Source organism: Amphiura filiformis, chromosome 6 (genome assembly GCF_039555335.1).
Source record: "Amphiura filiformis chromosome 6, Afil_fr2py, whole genome shotgun sequence".
NCBI lineage: Eukaryota > Metazoa > Echinodermata > Ophiuroidea > Amphilepidida > Amphiuridae > Amphiura > Amphiura filiformis.
The window spans coordinates 72,054,374-72,067,586 of record NC_092633.1 but is presented as its reverse complement, the minus strand read 5'-3'; the positions used below and the strand labels follow the sequence as shown (position 1 = coordinate 72,067,586).

The following is a 13,213-nucleotide window of genomic DNA, read 5'->3' as shown; positions in this document are numbered from 1 at the left end:
ACATGTACATGTCTTTATATAGGATTTTAACATTTGAAACAAAATTATACAAAAATAAACAATTGTGGAACATTTACAATCCTACCTATGGCATGAATTTCATTATCATTGTCTCCCTGTAGACATATACATGTACCATCATATATCACAAGCATGATACTACACTTTCATAGAAAATCCTGAAAAAAGTGTGGAAATGGTTCAAAGCCTGAAGAGGTGTGCCAATTTGAGCAAAAACACCCAAAACAGACCGAAATATACATATTCATTTTAAAATGCATAATTGTTTCAAGATTAAATCTGGAAATTCTCAAGCCTGATATCAACATAGATGTTGTTCATTTACATATTAAAATGTAAAGCTACTGCAATGTTACTCAGAGCATGGAATAGTTATTATTTTCTATCTCCATGCTCTGAGTGTTGCTTACTTCTCTCTGAACATGACATTGCACAAGTTTGTTATCATTGGAAATTTGCATTACACTATTCATCAACCATTCAGCATGACCCAGCAAATAATATGATTTGGACAATCTTTACAATCAATGCAGTGTTCATATTTTATATATCTGTTGATCAATCAATCAATCAATCAATCAATCAATCAATCAATCAATCAATCAATCAATCAATCAATCAATCGAATGTAAACAAGGTGATTATTTCTAAGAACGGACCCTAGACCTTACTGTGAAACTATTGCCTGCCTGATGGAAGCATCACTCAATATAATAATGTTCATAAAGTGTAAAAGTATTGATTCAACCATCATAAATATTGAATTCCTATGACAATGTACATACAGTTCACATGATACATGTCAAAGTGCAAAATTGCCAAGCCACGTCCAATGCACAATCTTTGAAAATTATGAAAAAAAAAATAATACTATACCTCCATTCACAGAAACTTTCACACACAATGACTGAATTTTCAAGTATTTTATTCCCTGTAACAGCAAATATGTCACAGTGCTCATGATTATTGACATGGGTTTATAGAGGATTGCTGTATGCAACACTGCAAGTGGGTGAACTACCCTTTAAGGGTACGCCCCATACTATTGATAGACCAGGTAGACAATAGAACAAGAATGCCAACAACAGACGCGAAAACCAATGAGTCATGCTCTCAATGCACATGAATGCACACAAATACACTAATATTCACTTGAATTCTATTTTCATTTCCATTTATAATTGGAATTATCAAAGTAGAATTTGGAAAACAAAGTTTTCAGTGTCTTTTTCTCTTTTGAATCAATTGGTACAGTTTCCAAAGTTTGTTGAATAGGTGGAGAAAAACACCTTGGTTAATTTCAAGCATCTTCCATGCAAATAGACCAGAGTGAAAATAATTCAAACATGTTATGTATTTTATTTGTAATGACACACAAACTGGCATAAAGGAGGTTGCCCACACTTTTGTACTAGTGTTGGGAGATGTGTGTATTTCAGTCGGGATTTCAGTGTCACACTAACAAGAACTTTACATATTTAATGTCTGTGAAAAGAGTACATTTATTCTAGCTCTAGAGTATGAATGAGAGGAACTCCTGAAAAGACTCTGCAATATAAATTAACACTAATTTTGTCTAAAACATATTCTTAGTCGGTGGTCATGGTTTAGTTTAATGTATACGTTGAATTTCATTCATACGGTAGCAGTGATTTTGTCATGGAAAATGCTTGTTGACTTTGTTCATTTCAGAATAAGGGAAGTTTTCATCAAGAGCACAAATCAGGTGGGGACAGGGGGCATATCATCACCAAGCTCATGTGTTATTGGGAAACCACAAATCTTGGTACAACACCTAATTCTTTGCATGGCACCTTAATTTCCCTCTTTTCATTTGCAATCTGCCATTCTTTATTGGTGACAATTTACTGATTTTAAAATTAACTGATAAGTGAGGGTCAAAATACAATTTATATAAATTCTGACACATGTATGTAGGTCAACATGAGTCAGTTGCCAGATTTTTAACCCCAAATGCTTGTCTGTGTCTACAATTTGCAATCCAGTTAAAGAAATGATCCCTGATGAATTTTAACACATGTACTAATTAGATGTTGCCATATGTGATCATCCCCAACGAATCCAGTGTACAGTCGCACTTTTGAGTAGCTTAGGTTATTAAACAGTTGAAATCTCCATTAAACAAGCTTTAAAATGATATATCACTTGCCATAACTGCTTGGGAAATAGATGTGCTCAAAAATCAATTTTGCCCTTGAAATTCCATGATTTCTATTGATTTCTGTAATGTTTATCCCAGGTCCATTTCTCTGAATAAGCACTGGTGAATTTACACTGGGTTCGTGGGGACAGGATGGTCACATAATTATTTGGTTAAATTCTGTCAAGTTGAAAACCTCCCCCACTTGCAGCCTGCAAAATTTTTGAAAGCATACCATCTCCCCTATCACAAATGTCCACACACAATGCACCCATTAACAAAGAGTGATGTTTACAACATTTTCGTCTCAGATTAAAGGTAGGGCTATCCTGAGACGAAAATACCTAAATTTTCGTCTCAGGTGCTATCTACTTAAGATAGCAAAGTGCACAATACATCATATGCATACAAATGTACTCAATCAAATTCACACTGACTAGCATGTTGATCAGGTCAGATCGACAGAGGCATGCATATGACACATACATGTACATCATGATACATGTAGCTCACAAATTACATTGTGATCCAATGCATTTAACAAAGACAGTTTTTCATGTCAAAATCATCAGGTACATCTGATGGTTTAAATAGCTTGAGGTTCATGCCTCTGCTACATTGCATCCGAATGGCTGAAAATCTATGTTTCAATTTAGAAGTGCTCAAGTTATATGGCAGTGTGAAAAAGTAGTGAGAAGTACTATAAAGCATCATTCATAAGGAGAATGAGGACAAGCAGTAAGTTAGAAAACAAGGCGGTTCTCGAACCACGAGTCTCGCCTGCTTTTGCGACCGCCTGCTTTTTCAATTACTTTTGGTAGCGGTAAATGAATTTGGCGGTTATCGGCTGGGCACGATTATCTGGCTGATGGTGACTGTACCCACCAAGTGTCATGCCCATGCAAGTTTTTACTAATTTGACCTCAGATGACCCCTGGTGATCCAAAAATGACCTTCCAGAAATTTGGCTTCAAATATTGAATGTACCCACCAAGTTTCATGCCCATACAACAGTTTTTACTAATTTGACCTCAGATGACCTCTGGTGACCCCAAAATGACCTTCCAGAAATTTGGCTTCAAATATTGAATGTACCCACCAAGTTTCATGCCCATACAACAGTTTTTACTAATTTGACCTCTGGTGACCCCAAAATGACCTTCCAAAAATTTGGCTTCAAATGTTGACTGCACCCACCAAGTTTCATGCCCATCGACAGTTTTTACTAATTTGACCTCAGATGACCTCGAAATGACCTTCCAAAAATTTGGCTTTAAATGTTGACTGTATCCACCAAGTTTCATGCCCACCTGACAGTTTTTACTAATTTGATCTCAGATGACCCCTGGTGACCTCGAAATGACCTTCCAAAAATTTGGCTTCAAATGTTGACTGTACCCACCAAGTTTCATGCCCATCCGACACTTTTTACTAATTTGACCTCAGATGACCCTGGTGACCTCGAAATGACCTTCCAAAAATTTGGCTTTAAATGTTGACTGTACCCACCAAGTTTCATGCCCATACAACAGTTTTTACTAATTTGACCTCAGATGACCTCTGGTGACCTTGAAATGACCTTCCAAAAATTTGGCTTTAAATGTTGACTGGACCCACCAAGTTTCATGGCCATACGACAGTTTTTACTAATTTGACCTCAGATGACCCCTAGATGACCTCAGTGACCTTGACCCACTAACCATTACGAACCGGTTCTGTCTCGGGTCAAGATGCACCCACCCACCAAGTTTGAGGAACGTGCAACTCATAGTCTCCGAATAAATAGGCGGAAAGCAAACTTTAACCAAAACTTTAACCAAATTTGTCACATACACACATACACACAAAACACATACACACATACATACGGAAAAGTGATTATATAGTCTCCTGCCTTATCAGGCGAGACAAAAAAACCAGTCCCATCTGATATCCACTAAGCTGAGCCCAATGAAGCAGCCCAACTCTATTATGAGTGAACTGACTACATCATGCAACCATTAATCTTTATCAATTAGGAAGTTAGAAGTGGGTGCTGAGAGGCCAAAGTTCATTGTTTTACCTAACTCAATAATATTATCAAATTGTGACACTCCTGCTAAACCAATAGATTTATTTGTGTAGGGCACTCCACTTGACAGCTCCAGTAACATTGCAATTTAACTACAGATTTGCTACTGTACTTGCTTGGCTTTATATGGTTGTCAATTAGGCCTACAGGTCATGAGCTAGAGCTGTCACTCAGCCACAGCTCCCAAATTGATGTTGGTGTGAGCTATAAGTCACTCCCCATAATTGCAATCAGGGGAGCTATTTTTTATGACTCCACCCGAGACCTACACAATGTAGGTCCCCAACAGCATGTATAATTTAACTGAAAAAAACTGCTAGAATCTGGCTGTCCTTTATCAGATATTAATGTAGAAAAACTCTCCTTGCTCCCCTACCACTCTCCTTAACAACTCAACTAAAAATTACAGGGGAGCAGTTTGAATAGCTCTCCTCAATACCTTCAAGGAGAGCTATTGACAGCTCACCTAGAAAAATCTAAAACACAAAGCCTGCAATTGCAATCCCGGCACCCAGGACCCGGACAATCCGGGGAATGGGGAGACTTAGCTGGGACTTGGCAGAAGATGTAATAGCTCCATGTGTTCATATAGGCTACTACAGGGGTGACACAAAGATGTAATGCATCTCAAGAGGGCGGAAATCTAGCCGGGACAGAGTGTTCGATTGTAGCAGAGCAAAATGCTCCCCCATTTTGGACAACCTGCTACACAAATTGCAGCTTGTATGACAATTTTTTACAATGTAAACATATATGCTAATATCAAAGAACATCACCTAAATAAAATTTTCATTAAAAATTACTAAATGGAGTTTTTTGAAAGTAAATCAAACCATGCCAGGACATTAATAACATTTTTTTTCCAAAACATGTTGGAAGAAATGTGTGATTAATAAGTAATAACTAAAATATTTTGTTATATGTGTATAAGAATAAAAGTTTGAAAGTTTCAAGCTTCTCCAAACTTATTTTGATTGAGTTTTAAGTGTGTGTGTGTGGGGGGGGGGATTCCACATTGGATTTTAAATCTTTTGTAAGCTACTATTTTTAGTCGTCTTGCAGTAGCCAGTAAAAAGATGAAATGCACAGAATGATACATAAAATTTGGTTTATTATAAAATGCAAAAATATTTGAATTTAAAATGAAAAAAATCTATTTCATTTTCCAAATTTCTTCTTTCATTTTGACTTCTTTGAAAAATGCAAAAATGCTGTTGCAAAACAGGCTCAAATCATCAAATTTACATAAGACCTATGTTCTTGTACTGTATGTACTCACATTGCAACATATTTTGGCTACATGTAAGTCCTGCTCCTGAACACAATTACACAAATTGGCCAATTTTGACAAACTATTTGTCAAGATCAAAACATGATTTTCAGCTTTAAGCTATAATAGGTGATTTGCTCCACAGCGACAATTTCTACTTTACCATTATAATGCCCAATGGTGTACACAAATACCCTGATAGACTAATCCTGAAGTGCTTTAATTACAGTAACATTTAAGTTATCTCCGGTTTTATTCACCGTTCATCGATGATGACCGACATGCCTCGTTAATGTGTATCATTGAATCGATTGATGTATAAACTGTGTATATCACTATTTAGTTACACATCCCAGCTGTGTGAAGCTCTGCTCAATAATGATCGGCAAGCAAATACACACATTGACGATAATTAAAGACACTGGCATGAAAAAAACCTCACTTGTTTAGCTCAAAATTAAAAGGGGGCATAATTGTGATCAGTGAAAACTAATATTTTGTGGAAAACAAATAAGAAACCATTCTTTATGGAAATCGTATATTATTGCATTAAATGCCAACTTCTTTAGCTAACTTGACCTGGAATAACCTTTGACCTAAATATGTGGATAAGAAAGAGTTTATAACACAGTAGCCCAGTTTTGACTATAAATAGAACAGTAATACATTTCTGCTATTTTTACGACATTTGACCGGATCTTTCAAGCATCACCATTCTTCAATTTTTGGTTGTTCTGGGAAAGTGGGCATGGGAGTCTATGAAGCCTGCTACAGCATCCCCATCCCAGGGCTAGTGCATCCTGGATCTCATTTTACAAGGTGGATTTTACTAAACAATTTATCCAATAACTGTAATGTTGAATATGTCCGAACCCTTTTTCTTTGCTATAGTTTAAATCTATAAAAAGTGATAACATAATGGGAGTCCTATTTTCTGAACATGGACTGTGGACTTGCTAGTCAATTCAAATCTACTTTTGAGTAAATAAAACTAATTGATATCTTTCTGCATGATACCACAAATACTGTACACTACCATGACTACTCAAAAAATTAATTCAAAGATCAGAATCTGACAATCCTGGTTTCCATTCTATATTTTCTGTCCTCATGGCTGTGTTTTTTCACAGTCGTGTGACTAGTGCAAGTGTTTTTATAAATGTTAATTACTGTATTTGAAAAATGCTAATCAAAAAATTAATTCAAAGATCAGAATCTGACAATCCTGGTTTCCATTCTATATTTTCTGTCCTCATGGCTGTGTTTTTTCACAGTCATGTGACTAGTGCAAGTGATTTATAAATGTTAATTACTGTATTTGAAAAATGCCAATTACATACATGTATACGTAAGTTTGATCCTTCTATTTTAGTAGTGTACATCAGTGATGTGATTTTCGGGTAATTTTGTGCCTGGGTACCCGGTGCATTTTTCGGACGGGTAACCGGGTACCCAAAATTGGAAAAAAAAATCCACTTTTTTAAAAATTATTTAATTTTTCGGTTTTGTAGTGTCCCTTGACCTAGGCCTAAATGCTAGGATCATTCAGGGTTGACCTAAAAAAAATTTGCATGATGTTTTGTGTTTTTAATATGAAAATTGATCATTTGTATTCATGTCATACTCTATTAATGATATCAAAATGTATTGAATTTGAATGCATTTTGATATCATTAATTAATAGAGTATGACATGAATACAAATTATCAATTTTCATATTTTTTTTTAGGTCAACCATGAATGATCCTAGCATTTAGGTCTAGGTCCTGGGACGCTACTGGAATTTCGGGCACCCGAAAATCCCTGGCTTAGTGTACATGGATACATACAAATATACATTTTAGAGTAAAACTTCAAAGGTCAATTAGTTCTATCTCAAGATTACATTGTACAAAAAATTCCAAGGTAAAATTTCAATTTTTTACTGGGAAAATAAAAATATAGTTTAAAAGAAGAAAAACATTGTATATCATTTAAAAGTTGCAATATTTACATGGAGCGAATGAATATGGTTAAAATTACTTAAGTTTATTTTTTAGTTATTTTTGTGCATTGTGAAAAATCTGAAATTTAAGTACATTTCACTTTGAACCTTATCCCTTGGCAGGCCTACATATGTATGTGTACATTCCTTGGTTCCAAAAGAGCAGTAATTTCTTTGCAATAACCTCAAAACAACTAAATGTGCAAGATAGGTGCAAGATCTCTTAATTGGTAGTGTTCTGATGGGGGTCAGTCAAACACTACACATGCCAGTTAATAACAGCAATACAAAAAGGTTAGATTTTGAACAAATGTATTGGTATAAACTTTTTTTGCTAATTATGGATCCATTTTCGGCTGAATCGACAGTTGACACGTCAGGGACTGCATTTTAGACTCCATAGCTTTAACATCCGAAGGTACAGCTACCCCTTTAGGTTTACACAATTTAGGGTTCATGTTACACCATTTAGGGTAGTAAATTTGCTACCATATCACCTATGCCATTTTAGGATCTGCATTGGTACCATGGGGCTCCCACCGAAGGTGGGGGGGTACTTAGTTGTTCTATAGTTTATCATTTTAATTTATATCAACCAAGTTAACCTTAAAAATTAGTGGTCTCAATTTTTAAACAATGTTTTAAGTGTCAAATAGTCTCACAATTTCACCGTCATCAAAGTAGGTTTTTTTAATACTTGACAAATTAACTTCAGTTTAAAAAAATCCATATACCGTAACCACTCGGGTATAAGCCCACCCCTAGATGGCAGATTTCACTTCAAAAATGGGGGTGGGCTTATAACCGGGGAAGGGCCAGTGCTTGAATTTAAAAATAAGAACAATCACCCCCATTTGTATATGCCCAATGTACCAGTAATTTCTATCTTCTATGTCAATTTCTTACAATTTTAAGTGTGGAATGTTAATTATCAAGTGATACATTTTATATTTTGTTCTCAAATATAAGAGCAAAGCACTGATTTGATTTAAGAACTTGGCCAAAATTAAGTACTGGGCTTATACCTGAGTGCACCCATGTTCCCAGAATGTTTTGAAAAATAGGGGGTGGGCTTATAGCCGAAGGTGGGCTTATACCCGGGTGGTTACGGTAATAATATGGAATTGTTAATTATTAGCCATGATGACAGAAGAGAAAGGTTTTAATCACCCTTTGCCCATAACTTGATCAAAAAATCTATCTACATGTACTATCCACAACGACTGATAGGACATCAGCTAATAAAAAATGGGGGTCAACGAGTTACTTTTTTCACAATTTGAGCAGTAATGGCATATATTCTTTGGTTCAAAATACCAAAGCGACATCATAGCGTGTCACTCGCGAAAACTTGTCGCAGCTCATACGCGCTAAATTGTCCGCGTATGTATTGTAGGTGATGTCGCAAACACCTGCATTATGACCATGGAGGTGATTTTCGTTCATTTTTTTAACCCTCTTGATTCCAAAGTATCCATTAGGTTATAATTAAATACCGTATTTATTCCAATATTAAGTGATACCAGGGTGCTTAACAAAGTCATGTTGGGTGGGTGCTTATTTTTTACCTTGTTTACCAAATTTTTTCATAAGGGGCGTTTATTAGAGACAAATTTATGTATGTTATAAAAGGGTCCTGAGACGTTCTAGTAGCTTTTCTGATGCAGAAAATGTATTGCAAGTTTAAGCATGACTTGTAGTCCTGCAGCTATTTCACTGTATCGACTTCTATCTCATTGTCACTTCAATATTAATGGTCCCTTTAGCAAATTGAAAATACCCAGGGCCTGGGTGGGCACTTATTGGGGCATGGGCCCTTATTGGAACGAATACGGTAGCTTGACTCAATATGAAGTTCTTCAAAAATCGAAAACCTATTTGGTTTAAAAACCAACAAACAAAATGAGACATTTTACATGAATTTGTCATTTCAAATTGAATTGAATTTGAACTTTGTCAATAGGCTACTGCCGTTTTTCTCGTTGTTTTGCATAGCAAAAATACTTTTAGGCCTACCTATGACAATTTTAATGACTTATCCTTCACTCTTAGGCAATTTTAATAAACAATGTAAATTTTTTGCAGCCTATCACTGAATAAGCATCTAATTATGGACTTAAATATTAGCGGATCCTGTTATTTATCATGTTTAGAATAATATTACTCAAATATCACATACTTATCATTCTCATTTTATATAGTCAGTTGCATGCGAAGTAAATCAGATAGGAAAATAGACATTTTTTTTAATTTTTAAATTGACTTCATGTGATATTTATTTCAAGTTACAGAATTTGACCTTAAAATACTATTGAAATACCATATTTCCTCGAATAGTCGCCCTCTCAAATAAATGCCCCCACCATTTTTTTCAACCAAGATGTTTCAAAAATGCCGATATTTCCATGCTATCTTGTGCAGTAAGCTTACTAAGTTGCTCACATGGCCGATAATAGCAACGATAATTGGTGAAAATCTGCATCGGAAACCCGGAAGTGAACCAAAAGTCAAGTGTTTCTAGTTCATATTTCGTAATTTTAGCGTTGATCGAGAAATCTATCTACTATCCACGATGACACAATAGTTACCGTGTGGATAGAAAATAGAGGGTGCTAGAATAACACGTTCAGTCATCATATCGTCTTCAGTTTTAAAACGCATTAAAACAATTTTTTAGATTGTCCAATTTGGCTACAATTCAGCTTGGCTAACATTTATGTATCTTAGCTGAAGTGTTTGTTTACTTTTAACCGGAAACACAGGCGCTGAAGTACAAATTCCGACCATATTATGAGTCTGTTTAATTCCGCAACCTTGCTTGATCAAAGTTGTTTTGACGACTGTCAATTGCATCGCTGATTAAAGATTTGAGAAAATCCAGCGCTGGGCAAATCAATCCACCTCCCGATTCACAAAGGTTGGCTTGTTATTGCAAACTGATGGAGATACATGACATGAGAACAAATACATACATGTACTTGCACCTTCTAACTTTAGTATCACAAGCTATCGGTTGTTCATACTAAAGTTAAAAATTTTTAAGCCTTACCTAATCAGTCCAAGAGAACGCCAAATATGGATCAGGAGTATTACATAATAATACCCTGCTATGACAATAGCTGCACTAGGTTAATCGTATAATCTCCTTATGTGGTTAGCATGGCTGGGCCAGGAAATCCACAAGGTCAGCCAATGTATGTAGGCCTACATGTATTCGGTACATGTGCCATATCTTTTACAATGGGTGATAAATTTCTTGTTTGTCTTATTGCAAACCGCAACAGTCGATATTCTAAAGCTTGGTCCAAATCCAAGAGAAGAACCAACTCTAGTAATTTATGTGGTTTCAAATTATATCGGCCGTTGCCTTTTTGATAGAAATGGTGTTTGTTGATGTGCACAGTTTCCCATTAGATCATAACATGCTGTTGTCCATCCAAGGTCAAAGGTCTTTTAATCCATATTTGGCGTTGTTCTGAGACTGCTAATGATTTTAACGGGAATTGTCGTGCTAAAAAATGGGGGGGCCTTTGGAAAATGCCAGGCCCCGGGGGCGTTTATTCGAAGAAATACAGTAATTTCATTATAATCAGTAAAATAAGAAACTACTTTAATAAATACATTCATATCACCCCTTTTATTCATATTTTTTCTGTGGCCTATTAAATGGCCTACCCGGTAGGCCTATATTATTTTTATGTATTATTGATTTCCTCTTGTCCAACCTTTACTAAAATTGAGTTAATTAAGTTGTATTACATTTACAATACGAAGTTACACTTTATCAAATTAATAAATAGGTACGTAATGAGAGATGTGTAATGCTATTACCATTTCAATTACATCGTAATTTTCTTTTTCATAAAATATACATTTTTTGGATTTCTGGAATGGGCTCGGCCGGCTCGCTCTACATGTACAGGCCTAGGCCTATATATTTTGATACCTTGATTATTATTTTATTTATCATCTTTCTTTTCCCTCATTATTAATTGTCTTCCTAAGAAAGGGCAAGACATTTTTGGCGAGCCGAAAGGGGGGCATGCAATTTTGGCAAGCCGAGAGGGGGGGGCAAGTGATTTTTGCCACACATTCTTGGGGCGCCTTTTTTTGGCGAGCCGTTTGGGGGCTCATAATTATTGCACATCCTCTTAGACCGTACACAATTTTAATTTTTTAACTTTCGCTGGAATCACTGAATTACCCTTTGTGAACCTAAATACTACTCTTTATTGCAACTGTAACCTTTTTATGACTATTTATTGAATGACTTTATTTGTGATGAAACATAAATTTCAAGTTCAACTACCGTATTGTTTGTAATTAACGCCCCGGGGGCGTTGCATTTTTCCAAAAGGGGGGGCGTTTATTGGAAGTGAATTGTCAGTGAAAAAAGCTTAAAAATCATGTTCAATTTCCCGATGGTGCTCCTATTAAAAGGAGGGCTTTACACTATACATGATGGCGGCGCCCACGGAAAATTATATTTTCGTGGGGAATACAACAAAATTACACCAAGTGCATGGAATTAGTGAAATTCTACCATAATTAGGCAATGAAATGGTTGGGAGTTGAGTCATAATAGGTTTTGTCCATTCAATTTAGCGATCGTGACTGACATGACTGATGCAAGTTTTAAGCTTACCTATACACGATATGTCATGGAAATGTTCGCATTTTTGTAAATTTTTCACAGAAAAATTGGAGGGGGGCGTTTATTAGAGGGGGAGCGTTTATTACAAACAATACGGTAAATGTGTTAACGCAGACGGTGCATTGGGTGCAGCTTCAAATAGCTGTTGTTCGCTCAAGATGCTTGCAATTTTGATATTGATTTTGATGCCTATGCTAAATTATGTTAGTGCTATATTTTGTTGTAGTTTAAGATATTTTGTGGTCGTCTACAGATCTTCATCAACCAGCTTTCCGGTTGCTCGTTCTGTTTCTGCTGTTGCTTGGAGATCTGTAGATGTTTTAGTACATTATGTTGTTGTTTTGTAAAGCGCTTTGAGGTCTTCGGACTGAAAGCGCTATATAAGCGGGTTTTTATTATTATTATTATACGCATGCACACGCTAAAAACGCTGTATAGATGTGCACGGGTGGAATAGCTGCCTCAGCTCAGGCTCATCTCGGCCTGAGTCCTGAACGTGTTGACATCACGTATCACGCCGCCACATCAAGGTGAAAAATGGTTTAGGCAATTGCTTAGGCCAGGGCCGACATGATTCAGACAGTCAGTCCCTTCAGGATATTATTCACATACTGTTTTTACATTGACAGTTTCCATGAATTTTATATAACACACTGCACAGCTGCATATCTGCAATGCAATGTTTACCATGTTTACATTGTCATTGATTATGTATACAAATTTGATAAGCTTTAGACTAATAGTCTAAGAAACATTCTTTAAGCTCAACATATTAAAGTTATCATACCTTTATTTAGATCTTGAAAATATTCATGCATACGATGGTTGACAACCTCTGAAGATGCTAAATTACGGAATTTAATTAAAAATCAGGTGTACGATTATTACACCGGTAGTTCAGGCACACCCAAAATGGAGGCTGACCCATTCATCACGAAAAATCGTGTGTGACGTTGAGCAAAGATTCGTTTATATTTTATAGGGGTGTGTTGAAAATAAGAGTGAAAAAAATGCAAATTGTTTGGTATGAATAATATTCATATGCAATATTT

General features: G+C 35.9%; 1 protein-coding gene across 1 annotated transcript in view; it reads right to left on the bottom strand.

Moving 5' to 3' along the window:
- The window catches only part of LOC140155978 (unconventional myosin-VIIa-like), a 43,612-nt gene extending 42,630 nt beyond the window's left edge, over positions 1-982 (bottom strand). Inside the window, 1 exon segment of the mRNA XM_072179019.1 lies at positions 898-982. The gene's annotated coding sequence lies outside the window, so the exon portion shown is untranslated.
- Between the last annotated feature and the right edge of the window lie 12,231 nt (positions 983-13,213).